Source organism: Penaeus monodon, chromosome 11 (genome assembly GCF_015228065.2).
Source record: "Penaeus monodon isolate SGIC_2016 chromosome 11, NSTDA_Pmon_1, whole genome shotgun sequence".
Taxonomy (NCBI): domain Eukaryota; kingdom Metazoa; phylum Arthropoda; class Malacostraca; order Decapoda; family Penaeidae; genus Penaeus; species Penaeus monodon.
This window is the reverse complement of record NC_051396.1, coordinates 807893-825392: the sequence shown is the minus strand read 5'-3', so window position 1 is coordinate 825392 and position 17500 is coordinate 807893. Positions and strand designations below refer to the sequence as shown.

At 42.6% G+C, this 17500-nt stretch overlaps 1 pseudogene; it reads right to left on the bottom strand.

The window, feature by feature from the left end:
- Nucleotides 1–4264, bottom strand: part of LOC119579098 — a 10811-nt pseudogene extending 6547 nt beyond the window's left edge.
- Nucleotides 4265–17500: the final 13236 nt, after the last annotated feature.

The window sequence follows — 17500 nt, the reverse complement described above, 5'->3', positions numbered from 1 at the left end:
GAACGCTGTCGTCGCAGTTGACGTGACAAATACAGGACAAACTGCAACTGAAGATTAGTTGGACACGTGGGATAGGAATGGCGGAAGGTACAAAGAAAACGGGAAATGGAGAGAGTGTTGAGGGGAGACTAATGAAGACTGGGAGGGACGGAGCTAGGGGAAAAGTCTTAATGAAACGAGGAGGGTGCAAGAGTGAGCGGGGCGGGAAGGGAGGCTAAAGAAGCTCATATGAGTGATAAAGTAAGGCAGTGGAAGAGGTGTTGTGTGTGTGTGTGTGTGTGTGTGTGTGTGTGTATGTGTGTGTGTACGTATGTATGTATGTGTATTTGTATAAGCGTGTATATACACACACACACACACACATACACACACACAACACAACACACACACACACACACAACACACACAACACACATATATATATATATATATATATATATATATATAATATAACACACACACAACACATATACACATAACACACATAACACACACACACGCACTACACACACACACACACACACGCACACATATGTATATATATATATAGATATATATATATATATATATATAATATATATATATATATATATATATATATATATATATATATATTTACATGTGTGTTTTTATATATCTGTATCATCTCGAAGCACCCCGGGACCATAGGAATTCTGGCTTAGCATCCAGCGGGGGTTTAGTTTGTTGCTGTCCTTGCCCAAGGTTACAGGGAAGGCATTCTGGCTGAGAAGGCAGGGACAGAATGTCTACACTGGCTTCAAAAGCAGAATCGCAGCCTCAGAAGTCAACAGCTAACTTAGGTAGGTGGAAGAACTTCTGAGAAGGGAATGGTGACTCCTTAAAATTACTTGGCAGAAGGAAATGGCAACCCACTGCTGTAAAATGCCAAGAAAAATCATGGTTTAATGTCAGTAACGAATCAAGAGCAAAACAGCGTAAATGGGGTTTCTATTTCTTTTGGTAGGAATCCCTCGCCCGGTATGGATTGTCATGTGCAACAGGTGACACCAGACCGTCATCAAGCTGCTGTTCGCAACAAAGAACCATTGAGAATGGGAACGTGGAATGTAAGAACAATGAGTGAGACAGGAAAACTAGAGAATGTAAAACAAGAAATGGATCGGTTAAAGATTAACATACTAGGAATAAGTGAAATGAGATGGACAGGAGCAGGAAATATAATTAGTGATGGCAAGACCATAATATTTTCAGGAGAGGAAAGATGTCAACATGGTGTAGGGGTAATACTTGACAAAGAAAGATCAGAGAGTGTGATGGGATTCTGGCTATTCGGAAAGAATCGTGTTGGTGAAATTGAAAGGGCAACCTTTTAATCTATCCATCATTCAGGTATATGCTCCAACATCAGAGCATACAGATGAAGAAATTGAGGCATTCTACGAGGATTTAGAGAAGGCAAGAAAACAATGCAAATTACAGGAGATTATTTTAATCATGGGCGATATGAATGTGAAAGTAGGAAAACGAAGAGAAGAAAATATTGTTGGACCACATGGTCTTGGAACACGAAATGTGAGAGGAGAAAGATGAGTTGAATGGTGTCAGGAAAATAACCAAGTGATTATGAATACCTGGTTCCAACACCATCCTAGAAGGTTGTACACATGGGTAAGTCCAGGTGATAGAAGTCGTAATCAAATCGATTACATAACAGTTAATCAGAGGTTCAGGGAAGCAGTTCAACAGGTAAAAGGGTACCCAGGAGCAGATTGTGCCAGTGATCATGTACTGCTAGTTTGCCATCTGCAGGTTAAGCTCAGGAAACTAAAGAAACCAAAAGTAACATCAAAACTTGAGGTTGGGGAACTCAAACATAATCCAGAAATGAAAGAACAGTTTACGGTAGAAGTTAAAAATCGCTATATTGTAAGAGCGTAAGTGAAACACCAGATGCTTGGGTTATTTTTCGAGACGCCATTGTTGAGGTAGCGGAGAGTGTTCTGCCGAAGAAGAAAACAAAGGCGAAACAACAATGGATGACAGCTGAGATACTTGACATGATGGATAGAAGAAGGGCTACGAAGCAAGAAAATATAGAAAAATACAAACAACTGGATGAAAGCATTAAAAAGAAATGCAACGAGGAAAAAGAAACATGGCTCACAGCAAATGTGAGCAAGTTGAAACTTAAAGAATAAGGATGCGAGGAATATGCATCAAGAAATAGGAAATAGTGGGACGGAAAGTGTGCGTTTCATATACATATATATATATATATATATATGATATATATATATATATATATATATATATATATATATATATATATATATATTATATGTGTATAGATATAGATATGTGTATATATATAATATGTATATACATAACATACATACATACATAATTATATAATCTATATATATATATATATATATATATATATATATATATATATATATATATATATATATATAATATATATATATATTATATATATATATATATAATGGGGCCGCGGTGGCCGAATGGTTAGAGCGTCGGACTCAAGACTGTCACGACGGCAATCTGAGTTCGAGGTTCGAGTCACGACCGCCGCGTTGTTTCCTTAGGCAAGGAACTTCACCTCGATTGCCTGCCTAGCCACTGGGGACCAAGTCAGCCCAAGTCAGTGCCGGGTAAATAGAATGGTGACTCGGAAAAAAAAAAAAAAAAAAAAAAAAAAAAAAAAAAAAAAAAAAAAAACCGGGCGGAAGGCAATGGCAAACCACCCCCTAAATGCCAAGAAAATCATGGAACCCCATGAACGTCAAGGCCGCGGTGGCCGAATGGTTAGAGCGGCGGACGCAAGACTGTCACAACGGCAATCTGAATTCGAGGGTTCGAGTCACCGACCGCCGCGTTGTTTCCTTAGGCAAGGAACTTCACCTCGATTGCCTGCCTAGCCACTGGGTTGCCAGCCAGCTCAGTCAGTGCTGGTCCCAAGCCCGGATAAAATAAGAGAAAATGATTACCTAAAAAGGTACACCGGCACTCTCCGTGGAAAGGAACTGGGACCCTACCACGTACTCACTCCAAGAGCATCACAACGTGAAAACTGCAATTGAGTATCATGCTGTGACCACGGCGGCTCAGACATGAACCTACCGTAAATGATATGATATATATTATATATATATATATATATATATATATATATTATATATATATATATATATATATAATATAATATGTAAAAGTACACATTTATACATGCATACACACACACACACCACATGCATACACACACACACACACACACAATATATATATATATATTATAATATATATTATATATATATAGTATATATATATATATAGTATATATATATAACATACATACATACATACATTATATATATATATATATATATAATATATATATATATATATATATATATATATGTACACACACACACACACACACACACACACACACACACACACACACACACACACACACACATATATATATAATATATATATATATATATATATATATATATATATATATATATATATGTATGTATATATACGTACTTTTACACACACGAACACACACATATACGCATGCACACGTACACACATATACACACACAACCACACAAATATACGCACGGATACACAAACACACACATAGGCACGCATATGTATACACACACACACGCGCGCGCGCTCGGACATTTATGATGTATATATATATTTTTTTTTCTTTTTTTATTCATTATTTCTGTACAACAAAATTCCTTAATCTTGAAACAGAACATGGTCACTGAACCAAAACACAAAAGTAAATCTCCGTCTCGTCTGCCGTGGTGGAAGACGCTGGGCCGCGTCTGCCGTGGTGGGAGGCGACGCTCACCACCAGTAGAGCTGCTCGTGCTGCTGCGGATCGCCTTCCGCTGTCTCTGGTTCTTCTTCTTCTTTTCTCCTCCTCCTCCTCCTTCGGTTCGGGGTTGCCCGCCAGGATCTTTGCCATTTCCTCCCGGCTCACGACGAGGGGCTTCTCCTCCTTCTGCTTCTTCTGCTTCGCCTGCTGCTACTGCTGGCGCTCTGCCGCCCGCTGCGCCTTGCGCTCGGCCTTGCGCTGCTTGAGGTCGCTGAAGGCGAAGGCGCCCTTGGGCATGACGGCGCACACGCCCTCCTCGGCGGCGCCTTCCCTCCCGACGACGGTCTGTGCCGACTCGTCGTGCTGCTCGAGGGCGAGCGTCTCCAGCTTCTGCGTCACTTTATCGAGGGACGCCATTGTGCAATTGCGAGCGCTGCGTGCGTTGTGCTTTCACTAACGCTTGAAGGCAGCGATGCTAAGCACTTGCTCGCAACTAACTGATTGCAAAGGAAACCTTCTGGACTACGAGGGCCTTGAGAGCGAGCTTTCTGCTGTCTCTTGGCGAGAATGAGCATTTCGAGGGAAGCGCCGGGGGTATGACTTTCGGTAACGAGGTTGGCTGTGAGCAAAAAGGTTTCTGAATGCATATTGCAAGCAGTTGCAAACGCACACGCGGACAGAAACACAAATATTTGAGGATTTATAGATATATGGGCGTTTGTGTGTGTATGCGTGTACGTGCATGTGTATGCGCGCATTTGTGTGTGTGTGTATGTGTGTGTGTGTGTGTGTGTGTGTGTGTGTGTGTGTGTGTGTGTGTGTGCGTGTGTGCGTGCGTGTGTGTGTGTGTGTGTGTGTGTGTGTGTGTGTGTGTGTGTGCGTGTGGCGTGCGTGTGTGTGTGGTGTGGTGTGTGTGTGTGTGTGTGTGTGTGTGTGTGTGTGTGTTGGGGTTTGTGTGGGGTTGTGTGTGTGTTGTGGTGTGGGGGGTCTGAATGGTGCGTGCGTGGTATGCGTGTACGTGCATGTGAAAGCGCCCATTTTGTGTGTGTGTATTTTGTGTGTGTGGTTTTGTGCGGTGTGTGTGTGTGCGTGTGTGCGTGTGGGGGTGTGGTGGGGTGTGTGTGTGTGAGTGTGTGTGTTTTGTGTGTGCGTGTGGAAATGTTTTGGGGTTTTGTGTGTGTGTGTGTGTTGTGTGTGTTTTGTGTGTGTGTGTGGGGTGTGTGGTTGTGTGGGGTGTTGTGTGTGTGTGGGGCGGGTGGGGCGTGAGTGCGTCGTGCGGGTGTAGCGTGTGTGCGTCGGGGTGTGTGTTGTGTGTGTGGGGTGTGTGTGCGTGTGAAATGGTGTGTGTGGGGGGGGTGCGGTGGGGCGTGCGTGGGGTGTGTGTGTGTGTGTGTGTTTGTGGGGTTTGTGTGTGTTTTGGGTGTGGGGTTGTGTGTGTGGGGGATGCGTGAGTGCGTGCGTGCGTGTGTATGCGTGTGGTGCGTGGTGTGTGGGGTGTGTGGGTATGTGTGTGTGGGGTGTGCGTGTGGCGTGCGTGTGTGTGTTGTGTCCCGGGTGTGCGTGAGGGCGTGCTGCGTTTTGTATGCTTTTGGTGCGTTGCGTGTGTGGTGTGTGTGTGTGTGTGTGTATGGGGGGTTATTTTCTATGTATACATTTTATATGTTTTTTAATATATATACCCCAAAATATATACAAATGTAATATATGTATGTTATATATAAATATATATTTTAATATATATATATATATTATATATATAATATATATATTTTTAAAATTTTATAACCCCCCACTATAAACCTATTTCACTTTAAGGCCCTTATTTCCCCTCACCCCAAAATTTCCCCCCCCAGAGATCCACAATTTGGATCTTGAGTTTTGTATAACCCTTATAGCTAGGGGGACCCCCTTTGGGGCCACTCGAAAGCAGACCCCATCCACTTTCTACTATTGCCATCCATATAACACTATTAACTTAAAAAATATATATTTGATACAGAAACGCCCAGCACCTCCCCCCAATCCCAAAAACCTTTGCTAGACACGACAGCGGACGAAACATTCGCAGGCCCTCCGCCCGTGACATTACCCCGTGTACACATCACATTTTTTCCTTCACATTTCCCAGTACATGAAAACCCTTGTGAGTTCCTTTTTAAAACCTGTAAAAAAAGAGGGTCGCCGGGCGAGTGATAGAGAGACAGCCTCAGCCGCGGGCCCCGGGGCCGAACCTCTGCCCGTCAGCTGAAAACCATCCTCTCATTTTTAATATACGCAAAAAACCAAACAAAAAAGCCCTTTTTAAATTTTTTTCGTTGCCCTAGTTTTCCCCGCATCGTCCCCAGCGCGATTTTTCGCACTCAAACCCCCTCATCGGCACATTCACCACATATAACATATATGTGTACATCATCAAAAAGGGTAGGTCTGTTTAAAGCACCCGGGGGACCTCCCCACCCCCTTTGGGCCACTAAACCTCGATCTTAGCTTTTTTTTAAATTTTGTACCATCGAAAACCCGAAAATATTTTTGATGTTGTCCCCTCAGTCTTGTCTTGGGTTTCCCTTTTCCTTTTTTTTCCTATCACCATCCCTGTCATTTTTTCTAAATTACTTTTCTTCTATCAAGCCCAAAAAAATTTAATTTTTCCTCCTTTTCAAGATGCCCAAAACACCCGGGTTTTTTTACAATTTATTTTTTTCGGGGCCCCCTTCATCATTCGCCCTTTTTCTTTTCCCCGGGCTAATAGCAGTCCCTCGTCTGAAAACACCACATTTAAAAATTTATTGATCTTTTTCTTCTTCTACTTCAAAACCCAACGCTCCAAAAACCCCCAAAAACCGTTTAAATTTGGGAAAAAACTAATGAGTTAAATTTCCCTTTCGGGTTTTGTCCGAAAGGTAATTTTTTGGGGTTTTCCCAATTTGTTAGGGGGCCAATTGTGGAAATTTTTAAAAATTTGGGCAATGATTGTAAACATGTTCACATTTTTCATTGCCATTTAAATCTTTGAATCTTCAGATCTTATTTTTCTTGGCTTTTAAGAAACAAGGGGCCTTTTTCGTTTGGGGCTTCTCAAACTTTTCTAAAAAGTTTTTGTATTTCCAGTGATACTGCGGGAAATTAAAAAATTAAAATCATCGGCGTACCTTAAAATTTGGGATTTTTTGTATCCTCCAACATCCACAGTTCCTTAAAAATTCTTTTAGGGGCCACCCTCTCATAACTGTTTCAGAATATATTTTAAAGAGGGGCGGAGACAGAAGGGCCAACCCTGGTCGCACTCCTTTTTTGACTTCGAACCATTCTGTTCCCCCAAATAAGGGGTTTCTTACAGCTGTTTTTTGTGGAAAAACATGTTTTATATGTGTATACTTCTCATATTTTAAAATATATATATTTATTTTATAAAATTTTAATATATAGATTTTTATTTATATAATAGATATATAAAATAAAAATTTTATTTTCAAGCTCATTTCCCCCTTTTTTGGGCCGAAGAAAAATAAAACAGAATTGAAAACATTTTTTGATCCACAACTGGATGCCTTCTGTTTCCCAAAACCTCCCACGGAACCCCTTTCGAGAACCGTGAACCCCAACAGGACAAAAAGTTTAAGGGGCCACATTAAAAAATTTGACCCCTGAAGGGTTTTGCTAAAGAGAATAAAGACCAAAAAAAAGGGGGGGAAAAAAAAAATTTTTGGGAGAAAAGGGGCGATAGAAGTTTAACAGATTTAAATACCTATGCTTCTTTGGGGACTTTTAGCAAAGGGCTTTTGAAAAGGGTTTGAAACATGAAAAAATTTTTGAATTTTGGGAAGTTTTTAGATATTGAGGGAAAAGGATTACAACTGTTTGGGGAACTTGTTTTGGGGAAACAGAGTGCTCCCCTCAAAATTTAGAGGAGAAATAAGTGAGTGGACATCAGTAAAGGGCCGGTGAAAGGACCAAGGGTGGTATTATCAACCCAAAGTTTCCTTTTTAAACAAATACAAAAAATTTTAATTTTAAAGGAGTTAAAAGGGAAATGCCAGGTGTGAAAGTGGAGGGTTTCAATATTAAAAAAACTTGAGAAAATGCAGATGACACTTTTATTTAATAGCAAAAACGGGAAACAGATTTTTAAAAATATTAAAAAAAGGTTGTAACAGAAAAAGGAGAAGAAAGGTCTTTAGAAAAACCATCAAGAAAAAGGGAAATGTTTGGGGGGTTTTACAAGGAAAAAATAAAAAACCAAAGGGCCCCTTTAAATTTATAAAAGGGTGAAAAATTAAGAAGGGTTGAAAAATTTCCATTTTAGGGGTAGTTTGATAACATCAGATGGAAAAAAGTGTAACTAAAAAAGAATTGGTATGGCAAAGGAAGTCTTGAACAAGATGAGTGCTGTCTTTTAAGAACAAAAAAATAGTTGAAGGTAAAAACCCCAAAGTTAGAGTGTTGAATGTTACGTGTGGTCATTTTTTGCTTTAGGGGTGTGAGGGGGACAGTCAGGGAAAAAAATAAAAAAAATTTTAAAAATTTAAATAGAAATGTGGTTCCCTCAAAAAATGCTAAAGGGTTTTCATGGACAAAAAGGGGAGTTACTAATGAAAAATTTTTTTAAAAAAAAGGAGCGGGGAGTTAAAAAGAAACCTTGACGAAATTATAAAAAAAAGGGAAAATTGATGCAAATTTTTCAGGACACGAAATTTAGATGTAAAAAATTGGAAAAAACTTAGTGTTAACAGGAAAGATAAAAGGGAAAAAGAGAAGCGGGGGAACAAAGGCGGGAATTTTCCTCCCCAAAAGCTTGAAAAAAAGATCTCAATATGAGCAGAAGTGCCCTTAGAACGGGTAAAGTTTCAACAGACAGAAACGGGAGGGGAAAAACCATGATCGGCCAAACGCCCGGGAAAGGGGAAAAGGCATTTAAAAGGGAAAACAAAAACAACAAATAGGCCAGGCATATTTATACCCCACACACCCCGCCGCCCCCGCGCTCGGGAAAATTTATGATGTAATATATATATTTTTTTTTTTTTTTTTTTTTTTTTTATTCATTTTTTCTGTATAAAAAAATTTCCCTTTAAATCTTGAAACAGAACGGGTTCAAAACCAAAACAAAAAAAGTAAATCCCCGTCTCGTTGCCGTGGGGGAAAAAGACCCCTGGGCCCCCGTCTGCCGGGGGTGGGGGCGACGCCCCACCCCCAGTAGAGGGCTGTGCTTTTTTTTTTGGGGGGGGGCTGCGGATCGCCTTCCGCTGTCTCGGGTTCTTCTTTTTCTTCTTCCCCTTTCCTCCTCCTCCTTGGGTTTCGGGGTTGCCCGCCAGGATCTTTGCCATTTCCTCCGGGGGCTCACGACGAGGGGCTTTTTCCTCCTTCGGGCTTCTTCTGCTTCCCCCTGCTTGCAAAATTTGCTGGCGCTCGGGCCGCCCGCTGGGGGTTTTTGGCGCTCGGCCTTGGCGCTGCTTAGGTACTAAAGGGCGAAGGGGGCCCTTTGGGGCATGACGGGGGCCACACCCCTCCTCGGCGGGCCTTCCCTCCCGACAAACGGTCGGGTGCCGACTCGTCGCGGGGGCTCGAGGGCGAGCGTCTGGGGCTTCTGCTTTAAAATTTTACGAGGGAGGGCCATTTTTTAAATTTGGGCGAGCCCCCGGGCGTGCGTTCCCTGCTTTCATTAAAAGTTTAAAAAGGCAAGCGGATCTAAGCACTTGCTGGGCAACTAACTGATTAAAAAGGGAAACCTGGACTACGAGGGCCTTGAGGGGCGAGTTTTCGGGCTGTCTCTTGGCGAGAATGAGCATTTCGAGGGAAGCCCCGGGGGGTTTTAATAAACTTTCGGTAACGGGGTTTGGGCTTTTGAAAAAAAGGGTTTTCTAAAGGGGCATATTGCAAGCGGGTTGCAAACGCACACGCGGACAGAAACACAAATATTTGAGGATTTATAGATAAAATGGGCTTTTGTGTTGTTTGGGCGTGTAGGTGCATGTGTTTTGCGCGCATTTGTGTGTGTGTGTTGTGTGTGTGTGTGTGTGTGTGTGTGTGTGTGTGTGTGTGTGTGTGGTGTGTTGTGTGTGTGGGGTGTGTGTGGGGTGTGTGTGTGTGTGTGTTCTTGTGTGTGTGTGTGTGGTGTGTGTGTGTGTGTTCGTGTGTGTGTGTGTGGGGTGTGTGTGTGTTTTGTGTGTGTGTGTTTTGTGTGTGTGTGTGGTGTGTGTGTGTGGTGTGTGTACACACACCCACACACCCCACACACACACACACACACACACCACACACAACCCCCACACACACACCACAAAACCCCAAAACACCCCCCAACACCACACACCCCACACAAAACAAACCACACACACCCCAACACAAAAAAAAAAAAAAAAACCCCACCCCAACAACACACACCACACACACACCCCACCCCACACACAAAAAAAAAAAAACACACACACACACACACACAACACACACAACACCCACCCAAAACACTAAAAAAAAAACACACAAAGGGCGCGTTTACCATGCACGTACACGCATACACCCCAAAAACCCCCTTTATATCTTTTAAATCCTCAAATTTTGTGTTTCTGTCCGGTGTGCTTTTGGGCAACTGCTTGCAATATGCTTTAAGAAACCCTTTTTTTGGCTCACAGCCAAACCTCTTTACCAAAAAAGCATCCCCCGGGGGCCCTTCCCTCGAAAGGGTTTCATTCTCCCCCAAGAGACGCCAAAAAGGGTTTTCCCCGCCCCCAAGGCCCTGTAGTCCGGGGTTTTCCTTTGAATTTCATTTTAATTTGGGCGAGCAAGTGCTTAGAAATCCCGTTTGGGCCTTCAAGGGGTTATGTAAAAGCAGCAACGAAAGGGCAGGCGCTCGAAATTTGGGCAAAAATTGGCGTCCCTCGATAAAAGTGAGGGCGGGAAGCTGGAGAGGGCTCGCCCTCGGGGCAGCGCGACGGGGGGTCGGCACAGACCGCCCGTCGGGAGGGAAAGGCGCCGCCGGGGGGGCGTGTGCGCCGTCAGGGCCCAAGGGGGCCCCTTTTGGGGCCTTAGTGCCCTTTAAAAGCAGCGCGGGGGGGGGGCCGAGCGCAAGGCGCAGCGGGGGGCCCAGAGCGCCGGGCGGTAGAGCAGGCAGGAAGGGCAAAGAAGCGGGGAAGGAGGAAGCCCCTCTTCGGAGCGGGAAAAAATGGCAAAAAACCCTGGCGGGCAACCCCCCCAAACCGAAGGAGGGGGGAGGAGGGGGAAAGAAGGAAGAAGAACCAGAGACAGGGGAAGGCGACCCGGGAAAGGCGGGCACGGGGGCAGCTCTACTGGTGGTGACGTCCCCTCCCACCAGGGCAGACGCGGCCACGTCTTCCCCACGGCAGACGAGACGGAGTTTTACTTTTGTTTTTTGGTTCAGGGGCCATGTTCTTTTTTCAAGATTAAGGAATTTTTTTATACGGGAAATTTAATGAATAAAAAAGGAAAAAAAAAAAAAAAAAAAAAAAAAATATATATTTTTTTTTAAATAAAATCATAAATGTCCGGGGGGGGCGCGCGCGGGGTTGTGTGGGGATACATATGCGTGCCTATGTGTGTGTTTTTTGTACCCTTTTCTAAGGCCTTGCCCTTTTCAGGGCTTTTGGGCCCGATCATGGGTTTCCATCCCGTTCTGTTGTTGAAAATTTTAGCAGTTTAAGAAAAAACCCCCCCCCTTGGTTTCTTTATTGAGATCTTTTTTAAAGGGGCTGGTGAGAATTCCCCTTTTGTTACCCCTGCTTCTTTTCCCTTCTATTTTTCCTTTTAAACCCAAAATTTTTTCCAACCCTTTACACTCATTACGTTTTCCTAAAAAATTGCTTTCTGTCTTTTCCGATAACTTTCGTCAAGGTTTTTTTAATCCTCCCTCTTTTTTAAAACTTTTTCATTAGTAACTCTTTCGTCCTTTGAAATCCGGGGGCTTTTTTCGGGGAAAAACCCATTTTTACTGTTTTAATCTTTTTTTCATATTTTCCCCTGCGGCCCAAAAGAAACACACCAAAAAGAAAAAACGGGACCCCCCACGTAACATTCTAAAATTTTAATTTGGGTTTTTACCTTCAATTTATCTTTTTCTTAAAGACGGGGGGCACTCATCTTTTTAAAGGGACTTCCTTTGCCATCCAAATTCTTTTTTTCAGTTTACACTTTTTCCCAAATCTGATGTTTTAAAAACTACCAAGTTTTTGAATTTCTCAACATTCTTAATTTCTTCACCTTTGATTTCAAAAGGGGCATTTTTGGGGTTATATTCTTCCTTGATATCACCATACATTCCGTCTTCTTGAGTTTTTCTAAAACCTTTCTTCTCACTTTTTGTTACCCAAAACCCTTTTTTAATATTTTGAAGATCTTTGGTTTTTTTTTTTCCGGGTTTTTTTTTTTTTTTTTTTTTTTTCTATTAGTACAGTGTCTCTGGGGATTTCTCCAAGTTGTTAATTTTTGGGTCCTCCAACTTTACACCGGGATGTTCTTAATCTCCTTTAAAAATTTTAAATGTATTAGTTAAACAGAGCTGGGGATAATTTCACACCCCTTGGGCTTACACCGCTCTTACTGATGTCCACCACTTTTTTTCTCCGTCTTATTAGGGGCACACTTCTGTTCCCAATTTCAAGTTCCTAAACAAAAAAAATTGTAAAGGGCCCTTTTCCCTCAATATCTAATACTTCCAACATTTTTAAACTTTCTTAAAGTTTCACCTTTCAAAATGCTTTGGGTATAGTCAAAGGGAAACATAGGTTTTAAGTCTGTTTTAAAAATTTTTATCGGCCCCTTTCTCCCCAAAATTTTTTTCCCCTTTTTTTGGTCTTCATTCTCTTGAGCAAAACGTTCAGGATCAATTTTTTAATGTGGCCCATTTTTAAAATTATTGTCCTGTGGAGTTCACAGGTTCTCGAGGATTTTCCCCGTGGGGGGATTTGGAAGCAGAAGGCATCCCGTTGTGGGTCAAGAAAGTATCAATACTGTTATTTTTCGGCAAAAAGGGGGGAAAAAAGCTTGCAAAATATATATATATATTATAAAAATTAAAATTTTAAATTTTATTAATTTTTATAATTACATAATATATATTTATATATTATGAGGATGTATACCAATATCATGTTGACCAACAAAAACAGCTTTTTAAAACCACTTATGGGTTAACAAAAATGGTTCGAAAAAAACAAGGAGTGCGACAGGGTTTCATTTTGTCTCCGCACCCCTTTAAAAAAATTATATTCTGAAAACAGTTTTGAGAGGTGCTCTAGAGAATTTTGGGAAGGGGAAATGTGGATGTTGGAGGATTTTCAAAATATCAAAACTAAGGTACGGCCGATGATATAGGTTTTAAATTTCCCGCAGTTCACGAAAATACAACAACTATTAGAAAAGTTAGAGAAGGGGAAGCGGAAAAAGGTGGCTTGTTTTTTTAAAGCCAAGAAAACTAAGATCTGAAGATTCAAAGAAAACTGGCCAAAATTTTTAAAATTTGGGGTGAACAAAGTTTTTCAATCAATTTTTTTTGGGCCCTTGCCAAAATGCCCCAATTGGGTCTCAATAAAATCTGGAAAGACCAAAAGGGGATTACCCCTTTCGGACAAAGCGAGGTTATTGAAATCATTAGTTTTCCCCCCTTTAAACGTATGGGTTTTGAGCGTTGGGTGCTTTAAATAGATAGACAAGAAAAAGATTTAATTTGTTTTGGAAAAGTGGTGTTACAGACGAAAAGGACGGGGTTATTAAGCTGGACAGAGAAGAAGAAGAATGATTAAGTGGGTAGAAAAATAAATTGTAAAAACCGGCTGTTGGTCTCTTGAACAGGAGGAAATTAAAAATTTATTGGTATGTGATGAAAAAGTTTAAAAATATTGAAAAAACTGACAGGGATGGTGATTTGGAAAAAGAGGGAAAAGGGAAAAACCCAAGGGCAAGAAATGGGCGACAACATCAAAGATATTTTCGGGTTTCGATGGTACAAGTGGAAAAAAAAGCGTTTAAAGGATCCCAAATTGAGTGGCAAAGGGTGGGGAGAGGTCCCCGGCCCGCTCAAACATGAGGGATACCGTTATTGGGTGATGATACACATATTTTTGATATTGTGTTTTGTAATAGGCCGATGGGGTGGTAGAGTGCAGACAAGTCCGTCTGGCACGATGGGGGAATCTTTGGGCAGGGGGGAAAAGATGAAAAAAGACTTTTGATAGTTGTTGCAGTATTTTTATAATGAGGGGGATGGTAAGGGTGACGGACAGAGGTTCGGTTTCCCGGGCAGCCTGGCTGTAGGGGTGTCCTTTTATCACTCGCAGGCCCACCCCCTTTTATACAGGGTTTAAAAAAAGGAACTCCCAAGGTTGGTTTTACTGGGAAGTGTTTAAGGGGAAGAATGTATCGTGTAAAACGGGGAATGTAAAGAAGGGGGGAGGGCCTGGGGAATGTTTTCGTCCGCTTTGTGTCTAGGCCCAAAAAAATTTTGGTTTTGTAGGGTGGGTGCGTTATGTATCCCAAAAATATATTTATAAGTTAATAGGTTATTTTGGATGGCAATAGTAGAATGATGGGGGGTTGTCCTTTGCTACGAGTGGCCCCAAAGGGGGGGTCCCTTTGCTTTTTAAGGGTTATACGAAACACTCAAGATCCATTTTGTGAAGCATTTTCTGGGGGGGGGATTTGGTGTGAGGTGAAATAGGGCCCTATGTGAAATTTTTGGGATTATATTTTAAGTATATATATTTTATATTTTATATATATAAAAATAAAATATATAATATATAAAATATAAAACTATATATAAAATAACTTTTCAAAATAATCATATATGTATTTTATGTTTTGTATAAAAATTAATACATATATTTTGTATAATAGACATACACCAAACCCTACCCACACACACACCCCACACACACACACGCACGCACCAAAAAAGGGGGGGATACCACGGGACGGGACGCACTCCGCCCCACCCCGACACACACACACAAAACCCACACCACACACACACCACCCCAACACCACACACACACACACCCACACACACCCCCCAACAACCAAAGGCACCACCCACCCCCACACACCCCATACCCCCACCCCACCACACACGGGGACGGGACACACGGGATACACACCACCCCCACGCCCTCACGCATAAACCCGGGCAAAAACACACACACCACACACACACACACACACACACAAAACACACACACACACACACACACACACCCCCACGGGCCCCCGCCCCCCAACGCCACACAAAAACACAAAAAAAAAAAAAAAACATAAACACGCCACACAACACCAAAAACACCACACACACACACAAAGCACGGGACACACCATAAAACAACCCCACGCACGCACTTTACCCCCAAAACCCGCACAAACACACCCAAAAAAACAAAACACACACACAACAAAACACACCACAAACACCCAACACACACAACCCCACCACACACCACACCCCATTTCACACACGCCACACACAACCATACACACGGCCCCCACACACACACCACACCCCACACGGGGAAAAACCACCCCACAAACCCCCCACAACACACGCAAAACACCCCACACACAACACCACACACACCACACACACACACACACCAAAACACGCACACACGCCACACACACACACCCCCCACACAAACACACACCACCCAAAACACACACACAAATGCGCGGGAAATTTAACACATGCACGTTTCACCCCATACACACGGGACGGGGACCCCCATTCACGGGACACCCCAAACACAAACCCAAAAACCCACACAACACCCCACACACACACACCCCCACACACACCACACACACACCACACAAACCCCACACAACCCACACAACACGCACGCACAACCCCCCACACACAACAACCACACAAACACACAAAACACACAAAACACACACACCACACAAGCACACACACAAAACACCACAAGCAAAACCCCAAAACCCCACACACACACACACACACAACCACACACACACACCACGCACGGGACCAAACCCCCGCACACACCACAACCAAAAAATTAACACACTAAAACACGCACAAAACAAAAAAACCCCCCAAAAAACCCCACCAAAAACACACACACACACACACACACACACACACACATACACACACACACAAAAAGCGCGCATTACACATGGGACGTAAAACGATACACACACAAACGGGGCCCCCATATCTATAAATCCTTTAAAATTTGTTTTTTCTGTCCGGGGTGTGGGGTTTTCAACTGCTTTTCAAAATGGGATTTAGGAAAACCTTTTTTCTCACAGGCCCAAAAACCAGTTACCGGGGAAAATCTACCCCCGGGGGCTTCCCTCGAAATTCCATTCTCGCCAAGAGACAGCAGGAAAGGGTCGGGTCTCCAAAGGGCCCCCGGGAGTCCAGAAGGTTTCCTTTTCAATCAGTTAGGGTTTCAGCAAGTGCTTGCAAACCGGGTTGGGCCCTTCCCAAACGTTTTTAAAAAAACGGGGAGCAACCCCACGCAGCGCTCGCAATTTCAACAATGGCGTCCCTCGATAAAGTGAACGGGAGGAAAACTTGGGGGGCGCTCGCCCTCGAGGAGCACGACGAGTCGGCACAGACCCCTCGTCGGGGAGGGAAGGGCGCCGCCGAGGAGGGGGGGTGTGGGGGCCCCTTTATGCCAAGGGCGCCTTCGCCTTCCGGGGACCTCAAGCAGCGCAAGGGCCCAGCGGGAAGGGCAAACGGGCGGCAGAGCGCCCCCCCGAGTACAGCAGGGGAAGGGAGAAGAAGGGAAGAAGGAGGAGCCCCCCCCCCCCCCCCTGTTAGCCGGGGGGAAATGGCAAAGATCCTGGCGGGGAAACCCCAAACCCCAAGGAGGAGGAGGAGGAGAAGAAGAAGAAAAAGAACCCGGAAGCGGAAGGGATTTCCCCAGGGGAGGGACGGAAAGGGGAGCTCTAATGGTGGGAGCGTCCCTCCCCCACGGGAGACCGGCCCAGGGGTCTTCCCCCAGGCAGACGAGACCCGGGGATTTACTTTTGTGTTTTGGGTTTAGTGACCCTTTTTCTGTTTCAAGATTTAAGGGAAATTTTTTTGTACAGAAATAATGAATAAAAAAAGAAAAAAAAAATATATAAAAATTTCATTTATAAATGTTTCCCAGCGGGGCCCCGCGTGTGTGTGTGTTACAAAATTTCGTGCCCATGTGTGTTTTTTGTGTAAACCCTGGGGTATTTTTTGTGTGGTTTGTGTGTGTATAGTGTGTACTTTTGGGATGCGTATTGTTTTTTTGTTCGTTGGGGTAAATACGTTATATACATACTATAATATAAAAATATATATTATTATATTATAAAAATATATATATATGATATATTTTTATAAAAATTTTTAAAGTGTGTGTGTGTGTTGTGTGTGTGTGTTGGTTGTGTTGTGTGTGTGTGTTTTGTGTGTACATAAAATTATAATTTTTATATTATATAAATTAATTAATATTTTAAATATATAAAAATTAATATATAATGAGGGATGGGATGTATGTATATATATATTTTTGAGGATTTTATATATTTATTTTAAAAATATATATATATTTTAAAAAATATTTTAATATTTTTAAAATATTATGTTGTTTTTTTTTGTGTGTTTATGTGTGTGTGTGTGTGTGTGTGTGTGCTGTTGTGTTTTTT